Raw genomic sequence first — 15,915 nt, 5'->3', positions numbered from 1 at the left:
ACTGGGGTGACCTGGGGCTCCGCCTGGTCACCACCCCACCCGAGCCCTGCCATCCCCTTGTAAGCACCACCTCGGGAGTCAGTTTGGATTGCATGAGATGATGGCGAGGGGCCTGTCCCTTGAGCTGCTCCCTGAGTGTGAGGCCCCAGCCCCCACTGTCCTCTGCCTTTTGGTCCCTGCTGTCGGGGACTCATGTAGCAGCTGCATGAGAAATAGTATACCATCCTGGAGGTGACGTCGTCCACCCAGAGCAGGAGTTTCTCCTGGGCGCACAGGGCCATCTATCCATAGCACAGCAGGGTAGTGCTGCTGACCCAGCTCCAGTGCCAGTCGAGGCCTGGCTGCTGCAGGACAGGTGGGGAGCACTAGGGCTTTGGGGGACTCTCTGCTTTTGGCTCTCCACCCCCTCCACCCCCCACCCCACACCAACCCAGTTCCCACCCCTCCCGCCAGGGAGAAAGCTTCAAGCCCTGTGCACAGGGTCTGGACAAAAGCCAGCTGTGTCCACACGCTATGTGGGACCCAGTTCCCGGGACGGGTGCCGGCCCCCTCCTCAAGAAAGCCCTGGTGCTGGTGCGCCCTCCAGGAACCCTGTGCAGTCCCTGGCGGCACCACCCCCCTCCACTGTTTCCTGTTCTCTCCCAGCAAGGCGCCGGGGCAGGGACCGGCCAGGGGAACGAAATCCTCCACACGTCCTCCTGGCTTGGGTGTTCAGGTGAGGACACTGAACCCCAGCCACACCCACCGCCTGGGATCAGGGCGGGCCCCACATCCCTCGTCCTCAGCCCAAGTTCCATTCCAGACCCCACTTTGGTGCCCCAGGACTCACCTCTGTGGCCAAAGCAAGTACAGCGATGCTTTCACCATGACCCAGCCTGGGTCCCCCACACCAGCCCCTCAGGGAAGGCTGGGGGGGCGGACCCTCAAGCCATCAATGAGCAGACCAAGGCTCAGAGACACAGGGGAGGTGCCCCAGGCTCATGGGGCAGGGCCCGGACCCTCCCTGCCATGTCGCCCTGTTCAGCATCAGCCCCATCCCTGGGATTTCCCTACCTGGCTGTCAGGACGCGAGGGCCAACCTCAGGTACCTGGTGTGGCCCAGCTGCTCCAGCAAGGCCCACACCTCCTCCAGATGCAAGGCAGACGTCCAGCCCACGGCAATCTCCATGCCCTGCCAGCCGGGGACCTGGGGACCCCGTGAGCCTGTCCTCAACAGACAGTGAAGACACTCCCAGCCCTCCCTGCTAGCACTGGGCAGGGGGGGCCCTTTCCTTCTAGCAGGGACCCCTCTACCCAGGGTGGGCCCAGAACACATGTAGCCTGGCAGGTCTCAGTGGTTCCTGCCAATCAGCACCTGACAAGATGCTCCAGTGCCCTGAGGACCACACAGGATCACAGAGCGAGGGACAGGGGCCCAGGATCAGCAGGGGCCCAACTGAGGCAGGCCCAGGGCTGTGCCGACCAGAGGGTGCCCAGGGTGCTCACCCACCTCCCTTTAGTCGGGGCACTGGTGGGACATCTCCAGGAGGCAGACCACATGCTTCCACACCAGCTCCACGTCAGCGCACTCTCGAAGGACCAGCCCGTACAGGTGGAAGAGGAAGGTCTGGGTGGACGCAAGGGAAAGGGGGCGCTGCTCCTGGGGGCCTGGGGACACTGCTGCCAGGGCCTGGGGATACTGCTGCCGGGGGCCTGGGGACTCTGCTGCCAGGGGCCTGGGGACTCTGCTGCCGGGGGCCTGGGGACGCTGCTGCCAGGGGCCTGGGGACTCTGCTGCCGGGGCCTGGGGACGCTGCTGCCGGGGCCTGGGGACTCTGCTAGGGACCCAGGCCCACCTCTCTGAGCGGCACTCACAGTTCTATCTGCAGGGCCATGCCAGACTGGAGGGATGCAGAAGCTGGGCCTCTGCCCCTGCCCCATGGCTGCCTGCTACTCCCTGGCTGCTCCCAGAAGGGAACCTCAAGCCCGGTGACTGCTGTGGTGGTGTCTAGACTGGTTCCTGGGTCTGAAGCCTGGGGAGCTGCCTTAGTACTTGGACCCCAGAACTGGACCGGCCTTGTCCTTGTGGGTCCCACACACACACCCAAGCCCACTCTGAGTGCTGCTGTCCACCCTGCCTGCCACTGGAGCATGCTGTGCAGAGCCCTGGCCACTCGGGACTCCCAGCTTGGGGACCTCAGGTGCCCTGGGCAGAGCTCTTGCTGCTGGACGCTGGCTGCTCCCCTCCCCTCTGCACCCCTGGAGCCTGCGCGTGGGTGCGGGAGTCACAAAGTGGCAGGTCCATCCGCCACCCTCCAGGTACACAGGGCTTGGGGTCACCGCAGTCACATTGGGAGGGGAGGGGCTGACAGCCCCCATGCCTGGGCACCAACCTTCTCCAAAGCCTGCTGGGGGTCCAGGCTCAACAGGGGCAGAAGCTCCTGGATGCCGGTGTCCTTGGTGTCTGACACCTGCTCCTTCCTGACCAGCTGTGGCAGAACAAGGTGCCCAGGGCATGGACCCTCTGCCCCCAGCCCTCCCGCCAGGGACAGGACAGGTCCCAGAGTGGACAGAACAAAGGCAGTCCCAGAACACAGACAGACCCCTAGGCAGGTGGAGAACACAGCCTACTCTCAAAGGGTGGAAGGAAAGGGTCGGGGTGAGGCCCCACCCGAAGCAGGGGCTCAGGCTCAAGTGTGATTCTTGCCACACCCTCCTCTGCCTAAGACTCCACCACTCCAAAGACCTTACCCTCAGGACAAGCTGAACCCTTAACAGGGCAGCTGGCAAGCCTGGATGCCCTGGCCCTGGCCCCCTCTCCTGAGAGTGCCCCCACCCTTTTGTGATGCTCTGTGATTCCCCAGGGTCTTTGCACAGCCTGTCCCTGCTGCCTGGGCAGCTTTCTCTCTCACCTCCAATGCCTTGGTCACCTGTTGGCACTAGTCCCCACTGTATGTCCCCCTTTGTAAGCACTCAGGCCTGCTGTGGTGCCTCTACCCACCTGCCTACCAGGCCTTGGCCTCCAAAGAATCTGTCTCTCAGAGAGGCCGACAGCAACCTGAGGGGTGACAGCCACGAGGGGGCTGCATGTGAATCGGGCCACAGCAGAAATGCAGAGGTGAGGGGCCAGAACAGCCCCTGCCGGCCCGGGGCCCTCAACAGTGTCCGACATTGGCCCAGGCCCTCAAAAGGTCTAGAGAATGCCCCCCAAAGAGGGTTGGGGCACACAGAACAAGGGGACCCTGCTGCCCCCACTCCCAGGCCTGGAGTGAGAACAAGGCCAGGAGGCTGAGCTGGGCGCCCTGGGGATGCCTCAGTGTCCTCCCCATCCCGCAGGTCAGGAGCCCACAGACCAGGGCTGAGCCCACAGGTGTTTGCAGCCTGGGCTGCCCCTGCCCTTCCCTCAGGAGGAGCAGTGTCGGTCCTGACTTCCTCACAGCTTCTGCACCTTCCAACAGGAAAGTCAGGGGCTCTAGGGATGGCCAGGGCCTGCGGGAGCTAGAGTGACGGTGAAATGATGACAGCCAGGCTTGGATAACATGGGCTCTGGGCTTGACGAGGCCACCAGCTGCCCAGTGAGCCTTGCAGAGGCCCCCTGGGGCCCCACATGTGAGGGCCACAGAGGGTGTGGAGTGTGGCTGGGGGGGTCCCCACCAGCTGGTATTGGATGGCCTCCAGTACCTGGCTCTGCTCCAGGACCTCCATGGCCCTGGTCCTGCTGGCAAGCTCTTTTTCCCTGGGGAGGCACTCACCCACGGACACTCTCATGAGCCTGGGTCTGGGCAGTCTGTGAGGACCAAGAGGCAGAGAGGCAGCGCTTGCCCTGCCTGCCAGCCTGTGGCCCCCTGACCCCTGCCAGCCCTGGCCCCCTAACCCCTGCCAGCCCTGGCCCCCTGACCCCTGCCAGCCTGTGGCCCCCTGACCCCTGCCAGCCCTGGCCCCCTGACCCCTGCAGCCCTGGCCCCCTGACCCCTGCCAGCCCTGGCCCCCTGACCCCTGCCAGCCTGTGGCCCCCTGACCCCTGCAGCCCTGGCCCCCTGACCCCTGCCAGCCCTGGCCCACTGACCCCTACCAGCCCTGGCCCACTGACCCCTGCCAGCCTGTGGCCCCCTGACCCCTGCCAGCCCTGGCCCACTGACCCCTGCCAGCCTGTGGCCCCCTGACCCCTGCATCCCTGGCCCCCTGACCCCTGCAGCCCTGGCCCACTGACCCCTGCCAGCCTGTGGCCCCCTGACCCCTGCCAGCCCTGGCCCCCTGACCCCTGCCAGCCCTGGGCCCTTGTGGGTGATGGGAGCTCACGGGAAAGTCTGGGCTGCCCTAGAGGCTCCAGATAGCTCATAACTACTGTCTTTAAAATGCATGTGGACAGGCTAGGCACGGTGGCTCACGCCTGTAATCCCAGCACTTTGGGAGGCCAAGGTGGGTGGATCACCTGAGGTTGGGAGTTCGAGACCAGTCTGGCCAACATGGAGAAACCCCATCTCTACTAAAAATATAAAAATTAGCCAGGTATTGGGGCACACGTCTGTAATCCCAGCTACTCGGGTGGCTGAGGCAAGAGAATTGCTTGAAACCCAGAGACGGAGGTCGCAGTGAGCTGAGATTGTGCCATTGCACTCCAGCCTGGGCAACAAGAGTGAGACTCCATTTCAAAAAGAAAAGAAATGCAAGTGGGGGAAAAGGGCATGAAAGGAGCTGAGGAGCTGGAAGCACGGAATGTGGAAGGCTGATCACCCCTGCAGGGCCGGGACACGGCACAGAGGCCCAGAGGCGGATCAGGGCCGGGACAAGGTGCACACCCACAGCCAGAGCCTGAAACCAATGCTGGCCGGCAGACAGCGCCTGAAACTGTACCTGCATCCTGTCCTATTCCCACCAAACCACATTCCGAATGACAGCTGAACGCAGAGAGGAGATGTAGGTTCACCAGCCCCAGTCTCAGGGTAGACAGGGGTTCTAAATATGAAACAGAGGCAGCCCTAAGGGACGTACCTTCATAGTCAGCAACGCAGACCACAATTCACCCAAAAGCCCACCTCACAGAGACACCCCGAGGAAGCCATCGCCACGCCCGGAACGAGGGTGAGTGGCAGCGCAGACAGGCTCTTCCCAGGCAGGTGCTCAGAGCCTCGCACCACAACCCGTTCCTGGCCGTGGCCATGGACAGTGGCTTCCAGAAGAAGAAGGCCTGCTGGCCAGGAATTAAATCGAAAAACAGATGCTCCAGCCCACCAGGAGTGCAAGAATGCGGGCTAAGCCAACAAGGAGTTGTGATTTCTCCTCTGACAGCAGGACAGACGAGGAGCGTGAGGAAGCCATGCTCACACCAGGGCCGGCGGCTCCTCCTCTTTGAGAAATCAGTTAGTGACAAACAGGTCTCAGTGTGGAACTGAAGAACGTGTTCAGCGCTGCACAGATGATAGGAGAGGATTCCTGTTCTGTGAACAGAACCAGGCCAGAAGCTTGGCTGTGAAGGCAAGTGTGAATTGTGAAATCGACAAACGCTTTTGCAAAGATGACCGATGTTTCTTAATCAGGAAAGAAATTGTACAGCTGCCCACCAGGGTCCTGCTGGAAAAAGGGATGACCTCAGAGAGAGCTCGGACCCTCCGCGCTGGCCGCCACCTCACATTGCACCCATGTCTAGAGACCCGAGCCCCAGGCCAGGCCCTGCCCACCCTCTCAGCCCTGCTTACCAAGCTCCAGCCCTGGCTGCCTGGGTGGCCCGAGGGGCCGGGGAAGGTCATTGCCAGTTGCTGCCACCATAAGGAGTCCAGAGTCCTGGGGAGACAGGTCCTGTGCAGGGACCAGAGGGGTGTGTCACTCGCCCACCCCAGCTGGAGCTCGACTCTGAGGGACCCCAGTTGCCCCAGTCCGGACCAGGTCTCCTTACCACAGTAGGCCACCTCTGTTCGTACGAGGGCCCTCAGCACCACTGGCCTCTCTGTGGGACCTGGGAAGGAGGGAGGAGGAAGCTGCCACACTGGACCTACCGTTTGAGCCCCAGTTGCTGGGAATCCTTGGAGGCCTGTCCCGCAGCCTCCCACCCAGGGCAGGGTCTCAGTCCCATGCAGCAGGGGCAATGGTGCATTTGTGTGTGGTCCTGCCTCCTCTCCAGTAGCCTCGGGGCAGCACAGACAGGCCAGAGCCTCTGGGTGGGGTGGACAGCCACACGTCTGAAAAGCCAGCCAGGCTGCCCCTGCCTCTGAGGGCCTCACTGCCACCCCCAGTCTGCCCTCACCTTCGGGGGTCTGCAGGGCTGGGCGCCTTCCCCCCTCAGCCCTGAGCCCCTCCCTGACTGCCACCCTTAGAGACCCAGCTTGGAAACATGAGGGGGTCATCTGGGGACCGTGTTAAATGCACCTTGGGGTTCTGCATCTCTTAGCTGGGCCAGAACCTGCGTTTCAACAAGCCTCCTGTGGCCCCTGAGCCCAGATGGAGGAGGCCTGGTACCCACCCTGACCCCCTAGTCCCGGGCTAATGAGCCAAGGGGCTCCACCCCAGAGGGCCCTCTACCTGAGACCTCCAAGACCCTGCTCCTTGCTGCCCAGTTGCTCGGTGGCCCAGAGACTCAGCCCTAGCACCTGCCCCGCCCCACTGCAGGGGAGGAAAAACTCCCCCAGACCCTGCAGCCTCGTCCACTGCCCACTCCTCTTCCCCGTGGCCAGCACAGCCCCTCCCACCCCTGCCAGGCCACAGGCCGTCTTTGCAGTTCTTTAAAAGAAGGCACTTGGACACCTGCCTCCATGCCCCCATGCCCCCATGCCACAGAACCTCTGCACAGATTTCCTGTCCTCTTGCCTGGAATCACGCAAGCCCCTCACTCCTCGTGGTTAACCTGCTCGCCTCTGTCCTGCCCTCCTGACATGCAGGCTACCAAAGAGGCACCTGCGAAGAAAGACATGTTAGCTCCATGTAAGTTTCAAGGTTCTGAAGGATTGTAGCCGGCTCCCAGGTGCAAGCTCAGAACCTTGCCCCTGCCAGGGAGGACTCCAAAGGGCAGCCAGGCGCCCTCAGGCCCTCCGGCAAAGGCACGTCAGGTTTGGCTGTGAATCCCACTTCCAGGGAGTGAATCTACAGAAAAAACTGGAAAAGCCTAAAACATTCACTACTGAAGGCTTCTTTGCAGGTTTAAAATAGCCACACATGTGCAAAAATAGAGCAAGAATGGGCACGTTTCTGAAGACTGTTTAATGGCTGGGACTGCTCAGGAGCCACATGGAATGAAAAAGCCTCATGCTTCTCATTTAAAATTGACTTACCTCTAGGGCTGGAATTCCGGGTGGGTTTTTTTTTTTTTTTTTTCTGAATCCTTTTCAAAATTGTCCAATGAGTCTGCAGTAAGCATGGATTTACCCTTATCAGAGAAGAAAATGCTTATTTAAAGCCAAAACTGATTGAGTGTTTTTTAAAGGCAAGTAAAGGACAAACCAACAAACACTCCCTTTGGGTTGGGGCAGGCCAGCCCACGGGAAGCCGAGGGGCAGCCAGCACAGGCTCTGCCCTGCCTGGGGTCCACGGTCCCATAGCCTGGTGGCCCCGGAGCCAGAGGAGAAGATGGGAGGGATCAGGTCTTCCAGGAGAGGCTGGGAGAGGGTGGGTGTACCGCGCAGCCAGGGAGGGGCCTTCATGAGTGTGGGGAGAGGCAGCTGCTGGGGGCAGGACACCAGGCCCTCTCCCTTCTCAGCCTGGGGCAAACTTGCTGAGTTTTCTGGCAGGAAGCTCCAGAGCGTGGCTGTGCCGACCAAGGGGAATTTAAACCAGGCTGCACCCAGCTGCGGGATGGACCTGGAGCACCTACAGGCTGACCCCTGAGCTCACACTCAGCCTGGAGCCCCCCAGCTTGTCCCAGAAGCTTGTCTGGGGAGACTGACCAGCCCTGGCCATGAGTGGCTGCCCTGTCTGCCCGTCCACCCCAAACAGCAGTTGCTTGCTTGTTGGCTCCTAGAAGTCATCAGACTGAGGAGAAGAGACCAGGCGGCAGGCAGGGTGAGCCTCGACCGTGTCACTCTCCCTTGACAGCAGCGGGAAGGGGGTCATGCTCAGGGGCCTGTGTGCCACTGGCCCCGAAAGCGTCTTCTGCACAGCGGCTGCTTGGGAGGCTGTGGGAAGGGGCTCCCGAGCTGTGGTTGGGTTCTCAGCTGCAGGAGACAGGTTTCAAGGTGCCCTGAGGGGTCTTAGAAGTGGACCAGGTTGCCCAGCACCCCCCCATAGGTGGGCCCAGCCACTGCAACCATGCGGGGTTGGGGGTGATACCTTCCCGCAGGCATCCGGACCCATTGAGCTGCTGTCTGCAGGGTCAGTGGGGACTGCATCCCAGGAAAGCCTGTCCAGCAGCCAAGGGCCTGTGAGGGGCCAGCTCCAACAGTCTGGAGGCTGAGGGGCTTCACCCCAAGGATTTCGGCCTCAACAGACTCTGCAGGAAGTTGAGGGAATTCCTGAGCCCATGTGGCCCCGAGTCTGAGATAGAGGCAGCTCTGGGAACTGAGGAAGCCACTGCACTCCAACCCAGATAGGGGCCCTGAGACGGAGCCCCCAGTTTGTCTGAGGAAGGGTCCCAGGAAGGGCCACTGGCCAGGGCTCTGTGGAGGGGCTTCCCTTCCTAGAAACTCTCACCGCCCCTGACCACCCCAGGGAAGAGGCTGGAGGGCACAAAGAACATCACGGATGGGGCGGCCTCCTTGGCTCCTGCCACGGGTCTGGGCTCACTGTCATTTGGGCCGTGGGTCTGGGCTCACTGTCATTTGGGATCCAGCCCCCGAGCCAGCCCCGCTGCCTGAGATTACAGTCCAGGACTGATGTGCAGAAGGGAGCCAGCCCAGAGGCCAGAGATGCAGCTGCCCTCGGGCGCATCACTGACGGCCCATGCATCTTCAGAGGGCTTTCCCGGGATGACATGCCCCCAGTAGGGACAGGTAGGGCGTGGCTAAACCCACTGCTACATCACAGAAGGGATGGGGGCTGTGGACCTGGGGCACAGGGTGGCACAGGCAGCATGGAGCTCCTGTGTGGGGAGGGGTCATCTCGGCAGAACACAGGGTGGGTGAGCACAGGCTCCCCCCGAATCTTAGCTGAACCCACGGCTCCCCAAGCAGGGCTGTCACCCGCCAACTCACGCATTCTGCAGAGAATAGTTGAGTGCCCAGAATGCTCTGTCCTACGTTGGGAAAGGGGAAAAAACATGTGACCAAGACCGTCTCCACCCTTGAGGGCTTGAAGCCCAGGAGGGGAGACAGGCTTGTAAAGGGAGAGCCATCCAAAAAAGCCAAAGGAGAGAATCAGGGCAGGCCTCCCAGAGGAAGGGGCTTTGGATTGGAGCTTGAAGCACAGACAGGAGTCTGCTAAGTGGTGAGGAAGGAAAAGGTCTCATAGCAGAGGGGACAGTATTTGAAGGCCAGAGTGGGACAGGTGCAGCCATTCTGGTGGCAGGAGTGCTAGGCTCGGTGGCCAGGCCCAAGAGACGCACGTGGCCTCCGCAGTGCAGCAGCGAGTGGTGCCTGTTTGCAGAGCCCTTTAGAAAGGCAGAGCTCGGGAGCTGAGGTTTCATGTTAGGACTGAAGGGAGGCTTCACAGCAGCACAGCCAGGTGGGGAGGCTGAAGGGGCGAGGGGCTGGGCGGGCGGGAGCCTCCCTTCCACTCAGCAGTCACAGTGGCATCCGTGTGGCCCAGACTGGGAGACAGCACGAGGGGTCGAGGCGGCCCTATCAAGCTCCAGGGCCTTCCTCAGGCTCTGCAAGGGCCACTCAGCGGCATGTCCTCAAAACCCACTTCACCTGCTCCTGCGTCTGTCTCTTCTGACTTTCCGGCAGTTCTCCCCTTACCCCACCCCACACACCACCTGCTATCTCCCTCCCACCCCCTTTCTTTCTGGTTCTGGGTCCCCAGATGACTGGAGCCTCACTGGGGGAGGCGGGGGGCAGGTGGTGAGCATCAGGGAAGCAGAGCTCTCAGGACCAGGGGCCCCTCCTGCCCCTCCTGCTCAGCAGCACATTCCTGAGCCCGAAGCGGCCGAGCCTCAGGGTGTGACTGTGAACCGGGCCACAGGCGCCACCACCCTTCCAAGCTGTCTGCTTGGCAAAAGACGTGGAATCCTTCAGCTGCTTCCCCATCAGTTAAGGACAAAGAGCCACACACCATTCTTTGTTGAGCTGGTCACTGCTGGGGGGCCGCTGGGGCCCTCAGAGGGGTGTGCTGCCCTGGAGACTGGGACACTGGCCTGTTTACATACTCACTTCTGCTCCCCCAAGGTCTGAGAACCTCCAGGGATGTTCATTCCTCTGCACCACCCTCCCACCTGCACCTGCTGGTCTGGCCCCACTCTTTGGAGGTGGTCCTAAAGCAAAGAAGAAAGAAGAGTGAGTGTGAGTGGAAAGCTGTGAGCAGATGCAGGAGCAGTGGGGAGCCGTGAGCAGGCGCAGGGGCCGTGGGGAGCCGTGAGCAGGCACAGGGGCCGTGGGGAGCCGTGAGCAGGCGCAGGGGCCGTGGGGAGCCTTGAGCAGGCACAGGGGCGGTGGGGAGCCGTGAGCAGGCGCAGGGGCTGTGGGGAGCCGTGAGCAGGCGCAGGGGCCGTGGGGAGCCGTGAGCAGGTGCAGGGGCTGGCAGCCGCTGCAGAGGAGTCGGAGGGAAGCCCAGAGCGTGTAGCAAGGGGCTCCAATGGCTTCTGCTCCCGTTAGAATTCTAATCAGCTGACACTGACCTCAACCTGACTGTACTGGCTTAAATAAGTGGCCGTTTTCTCATGTAACCAGAAAGAATGGGCGGTTTAGGACTGGTTTGGAAGCTCCACGCTCCCCCGCAAAGACCCTGCCTCTTCAGTCTTAACATTTTTCTTCTTCTTGTCTCCAAGATGGCTGCGTCACCTCCAACCATCACATCTCCACCCCACGAAGCAGACAGGGTGAAGGGTCTATGTCAGCTGCTCTCCTGTAAGCTCCGCCCTGCAGCTTCCCATTTCTCACCAGCAAGAAAAGCGCCACATGGCAAGAACCTGGGAGGTGCTCTGGGAGAGGACGCAGTCACCTCAGACAGAACTTGGTCTCTGCAGTGAGGAAGATGGGGTGTGGGTGTTGGGAAGGCAGCTGGCAGCTCTTTCAGAGGCGGATGCTATTATTTCTAATGATTTTCCTTTTTTTTTTTTTTGACACACAGAGCCAAGGACTGCCTTGGCACAAGCTGCAAGGTGCCAGCCGCAGGAGGGAGGATGGCGGGAGCCGTGGAGGGGAGAAAGGAGGTATTTCCTCTCATAGTGGCCTCTGCATGCCCTCAGCCTCCCCAGAAGTTGACAGTCACATGATGATTCCTTCATCTCTTCCCTTAACTGCCTCTCTGTGACTGGGGTTGTACCCACCTATCAGCCAGGCACCTGTGAAAGGACCAGCTCACTTACAGAGAAGCTGCCTGGTCTCAGCCAAACCTCAGGCCCCTGTTCTCAGGATGAGAGTCTCTTTCAGAGCATCTGCGGCCCAGGGCCATCTGGCCCCTTGTTGGTTGTCACCAAGGCTGGGGAGCTCACTACCTTGATAACATGTGTATGAGGCAGGGAAGGGATGCAGGGTAGGGGTAACATAAAACCCCAGATTCCCCCTCAGTGGTAGTGATCATGAAAAACATCTCCCCAAAGCCACAGAGGTTTTGAGGAGATGCCTTTCCAAGCCCTTCGTTGAGTGGAGATGGGATAGGCACAGGCAGCCCCTGGAGTCCCCAGGGCTAAAGTGACCCTTTTGCACAGAAGATATAGTAGAAAGGAGACAGCAGAAAGTGTGTCTCAGAGAGAGGCAGCCATCGCCCAGGTTCAGCAGTGGAGGAATGCAGGTCTGTGCACGTACAGTCCTGCCCAAGTCAGCAACTACAGGACCGTCGAGCCTGTGCTGGGGAAGCTCCCTGGGCCCCTGGCCCACCCTGTTCTCCCAGAGAATTCAGCCAGGTCTGGGGACCCCGAGGAGGGGCTGCCTGCACGTGGGAGCCGTGGGGGAGCAGGAGAGGTCTGCGCTGCAGCTGTGCTTGGCACTCAGTTTCGCCCCTTCCTGGGCAGGCAGGACGGGGCTGGGCTGGGCAGCACGAGGCGTTTCTGGGTGTCTACGCTATTCTGCCATGTGTCCTTCCTTCCACCAGAACCGCGCAGTCATGATGGCGGCAGCTATTTACCAAGTCTTGAAATTGGTAGACACGTTCCTTCCACTTCATTCCTTTTTTCCAAAATTGTTCTAGCTACTGTAGTTCCTTTGCCTTTCCATACAAATTTTAGAATCACCTTGTCTGCATCTCCAAAAGAAGAAGAAGGAGGAGGAGGAGGAGGAGGAGGAGGAGGAGGAGGAGGAGGAGGAGGAGGAGGAGGAGGAGGAGGAGGAGGGGGGAGGGAGGGAGGGAGGGAGGGAGGGAGGGAGGGAAGGAAGGAAGGAAGAAGAAGAAGAAGAAAGGAAGGAAGGAAGAAGAAAGAAGAAGAAAGGAAGGAAGGAAGAAGAAAGAAGAAGAAAGGAAGGAAGGAAGAAGAAAGAAGAAGAAGAAGAAAGGAAGAAGGAGGAAGAAGAAGAAGGAGGAGGAGGAGAAGGAGAAGGAGAAAAGAAGAAGAAGAAGAGAAGGAAGAAGAAGGAGAAGAAGAAAGAAAGAAAGAAAGAAAGAAAGAAAGAAAGAAAGAAAGAAAGAGAAGAAAGAAGAGCCTTGCTGGGACTTTGATAGGAATTTCTTTAACCCTGAGTATCACCTTGGTTTAACTGACGTCCACACGGTGTTAAGTCCTCCAGGCCTTGAAGATGGTGTGTCCCTCCATTCTTCTCGTCTTCTGGGATTTCTTTCACCAGGCTTTTGTCATGTACATGCTTTGCTAGGTTTGCACCTAAGCATTTCTTTTTTTTTTTTTTCTTTTGAGACAGACTTTCGCTCTTATGGCCCAGGCTGGAGTGCAATGGTGTGATCTTGGCTCACCGCAACCTCTGCCTCCCAGGTTCAAGCCATTCTTCTGTTTCAGCCTCCTGAGCAGCTGGGATTACAGGTGCCTGCCACCACGCCTGGCTAATTTTTGGTATTTTTAGTAGAGACGGAGTTTCAGCATGTTGGCCAGGCTATTCTTGATCCAACCTCAGGTGACCCACCCGCCTTGGCCTCCCAGAGTGCTGCGATTACAGGCGTGAGCCGCCACGCCCGGCCGCATTTCCTCTTTATTTCAGCAGCCATAGTGGGCATTGTATTTTCGTTTGTTTCCTCTTCCAGCATTTGTATGTTATTTGCATGTGTCGATCTTGTGTCCCGCAACCTTGCTGAGGCCACCTATTAGCTCTAGGAGTTTTTGTAGATTCTTAAGATTTTCTGCACAGATAATTGTGCCATTTGCAGACACAGTTTTAATTCTTCCTTCCCAGTCTGTATGTCTATGATTTATTGTTCTTGCCTTATTTTAGTGGCTAGAACTTCCATTACTATAATAGTAAGACTTTCTGCTCTTAGGAGGAAAACATCCTGGCCTTCACCAGCAGCTTCATGTTTGCTCTAACTTTTTTAAGGTTTTTTCTTCTTTTCGTATATGTCCTTTGTCAAGTTGAGAGTTTTTCCTCTATTCCTATTTTTCTAAGGATTTTTATCAAAAACGTTGGGGCCTCAATTGCTATAACATCGTGATATAGCCCGGTGATATGGTGGGCTTCATTGCCTGACTTTCAAACCGAGCCAGCCTCGTGTCCTTAGCGAGCCCCGCTTGGTGACAGTGTCTGATCACTTTTACCTCTACCTGCTAGTATTTTGTTACGGATTTTGCAGCTCTCCTCACGGGGCTGCCAGTCTACAGCTTTCTTTCCTTCTCTTTTTTTTGTACCTTCTTTGTTTTTGGCATTGGGGTGACATTAGCATCATAAAGTGAAATGGGATGTGTTCCTTCCTCTGCTTTTTTCTGGAACAGATCATGCAGAATTGGCATTAATTCTTTAAACATTTGGTAGAATTCTCCAGTGAAACCATATGGGCCTACAGTTCTTTCTTTCTTTCTTTCTTTCTTTCTTTCTTTCTTTCTTTTTTTTTTTTTTTGGTGGGTTTTTAAATTATGAGCTGGTTTTAATTCTCTGCTGGCTATCTCATGAATTCATGGGTTGAAAAAGTCTTTGACACGTGTCCACTTCATGTTTGAATGGATCATGATTTTACTTTTTAAAAAAGTTTTTTCTCTCATAGCTCTTCCCTGGGCAGTGGGGCAAGAGGCAAGCTGACTTCTCATCCTGAAGGGTGGGCAGGAGGGCAGGGGTGCCTGGCCTGGCTCTGAGGAGGCAAGTGGGCTGGGAGGGGCTGGAGCAGGAGTTCCACGGGGCTTTGCTTCAGCTTCAACCAGAGGCTGCTGCCCCTCCCCTGGCTGGGGGAGCTCCTCAGCCAGGACCATCTGCCAGCTCTCTTCTGCTCCTAGCTACCCCTACTCCTTTGCCCAGGTAAATTCACCCTTCCTCTCGGCCACAGACATCGCCAGGGCAGGCCCAGGCCACAGCATCACCATACCATCCTGTCTCCACAGACAGGGAGCAGAGTTCTGAAAAGGTCGGTTGTCCGCCCAGGGTCACCGAGAGTCTGTGCAGGGCAAAGGTGGAAGTGTGGGTCTTTCCCCCACGGGGTTCCTAGGGCTTTGTAGGTGTGCGGAGGGGGCTGAGGTTGTGGGATCGGCCACCACCTGGAAGGCCCTCTCTGAGGCTGGCCTCCCCATCCTGCAGTGGCCCACAGCCAAGGGGAGCACCCTCCCCATCTCGCTGCCTTGCCGCCCTGCTGCCAGGAGGAGGTGGCTTCCACCGGGCACCCACCAGAGGATAGACATGACGGTGCATTTCTCCCTGAGTCAGTCTTTGTGCATCTGGATCTGGCATCCAGAAAGTGACCATTTCTCCATGTGTAAACAAGAGAGGCCCTAGCCACGACTGTCCAGATTCAAGGCTCCCGCACAGGTGCCTGTCCTGGAAGGTGGCCCCCTGACTTAAAGGCACCTCCCTGTCTGTTTCTGTCAATCCCTTCCTGGGCAGGTGCTTGGAGAAGACAGTGGGGATTAACAGGAGTTCACCCAGAGGCTCCCGGGGGCCTTCCTGACCTTTTCCTCAATGCTAGCCCTGGGATCGATACCCTCCTCTGTGGGTCTGTCCACCAGGTTTGGCCCAGAGCCTGTTGCTCTGTGAGGGCGGGGCAGTGAAGCCCCAGTGCCAGTCCAGTGGAGGGGACACCAGGTGTATCCACGGCAGAGTCACAGCCCAAAGGTCAGAGCACAAGCTCCGGGGCAAGGGTGGCTGGACAGAGCCTGGGCGGGAAACCAACAGGGAGCCTGGTCCTCTGCCCCTTTCTGGCCTCAGATTCCCCTCTGCTCTCCTGCCCTTCCCACACAGGCAGGGGTCAAGAGGGTGGAGCAGGGCAGGGCAGGAAAGACTCTCTCCCAAGAGAAGGACCCAGGTGACCCTGCCTGGCCACGCCTGCCGGCCCTGGTACCAGCCCTGGTGCAGGTGGGTCCTGAAGGTCCGGGCCCCATCCCCTGCATCCCACTCCCTCTGGTCCCCAGCTCCTTGGTCGAGGCTGTGGCCTGCTCCTCTTCCCCTGGCCTCCTGCACACCCACCCCCAGTGCCCTTGGCCAGGTGTGGGGCTTCCATGGGGGCTGTTGGCACCAGGACCAGGTTGCACTCAACGGCTGGGCCATGAGGGTGATGGTGGCCTCGAGGGTGGGGGCATTCAGTGGGTGATCACCCAGGACCTCTCAGCTCGTCCTGAACATGCGGGTTCTTTCTGTGGTCATTATGGTCCCTGTGCTTCTGGCTGACCCACAGGCTCCCAAGGGCAGGGACCCCTCCTGAGCCCTCCCAGGGATTGCGAAGGTGGGAGGTGGGTGCAGGAATGGGCCAAAGGCTGTCCTGGGAGGGGAGCGAGTGAATTGCAAATTGGAGTACTGGGCTGGGGGAGAAATCCCACGGGAGAGGCTCTAGGAGGGGCTG

Source organism: Callithrix jacchus, chromosome 16 (assembly GCF_049354715.1).
Source record: "Callithrix jacchus isolate 240 chromosome 16, calJac240_pri, whole genome shotgun sequence".
In the NCBI taxonomy this organism is placed as follows: Eukaryota; Metazoa; Chordata; class Mammalia; order Primates; family Cebidae; genus Callithrix; species Callithrix jacchus.
The sequence above is the reverse complement of the archived record's forward strand: the minus strand, read 5'-3'. Positions refer to the sequence as shown.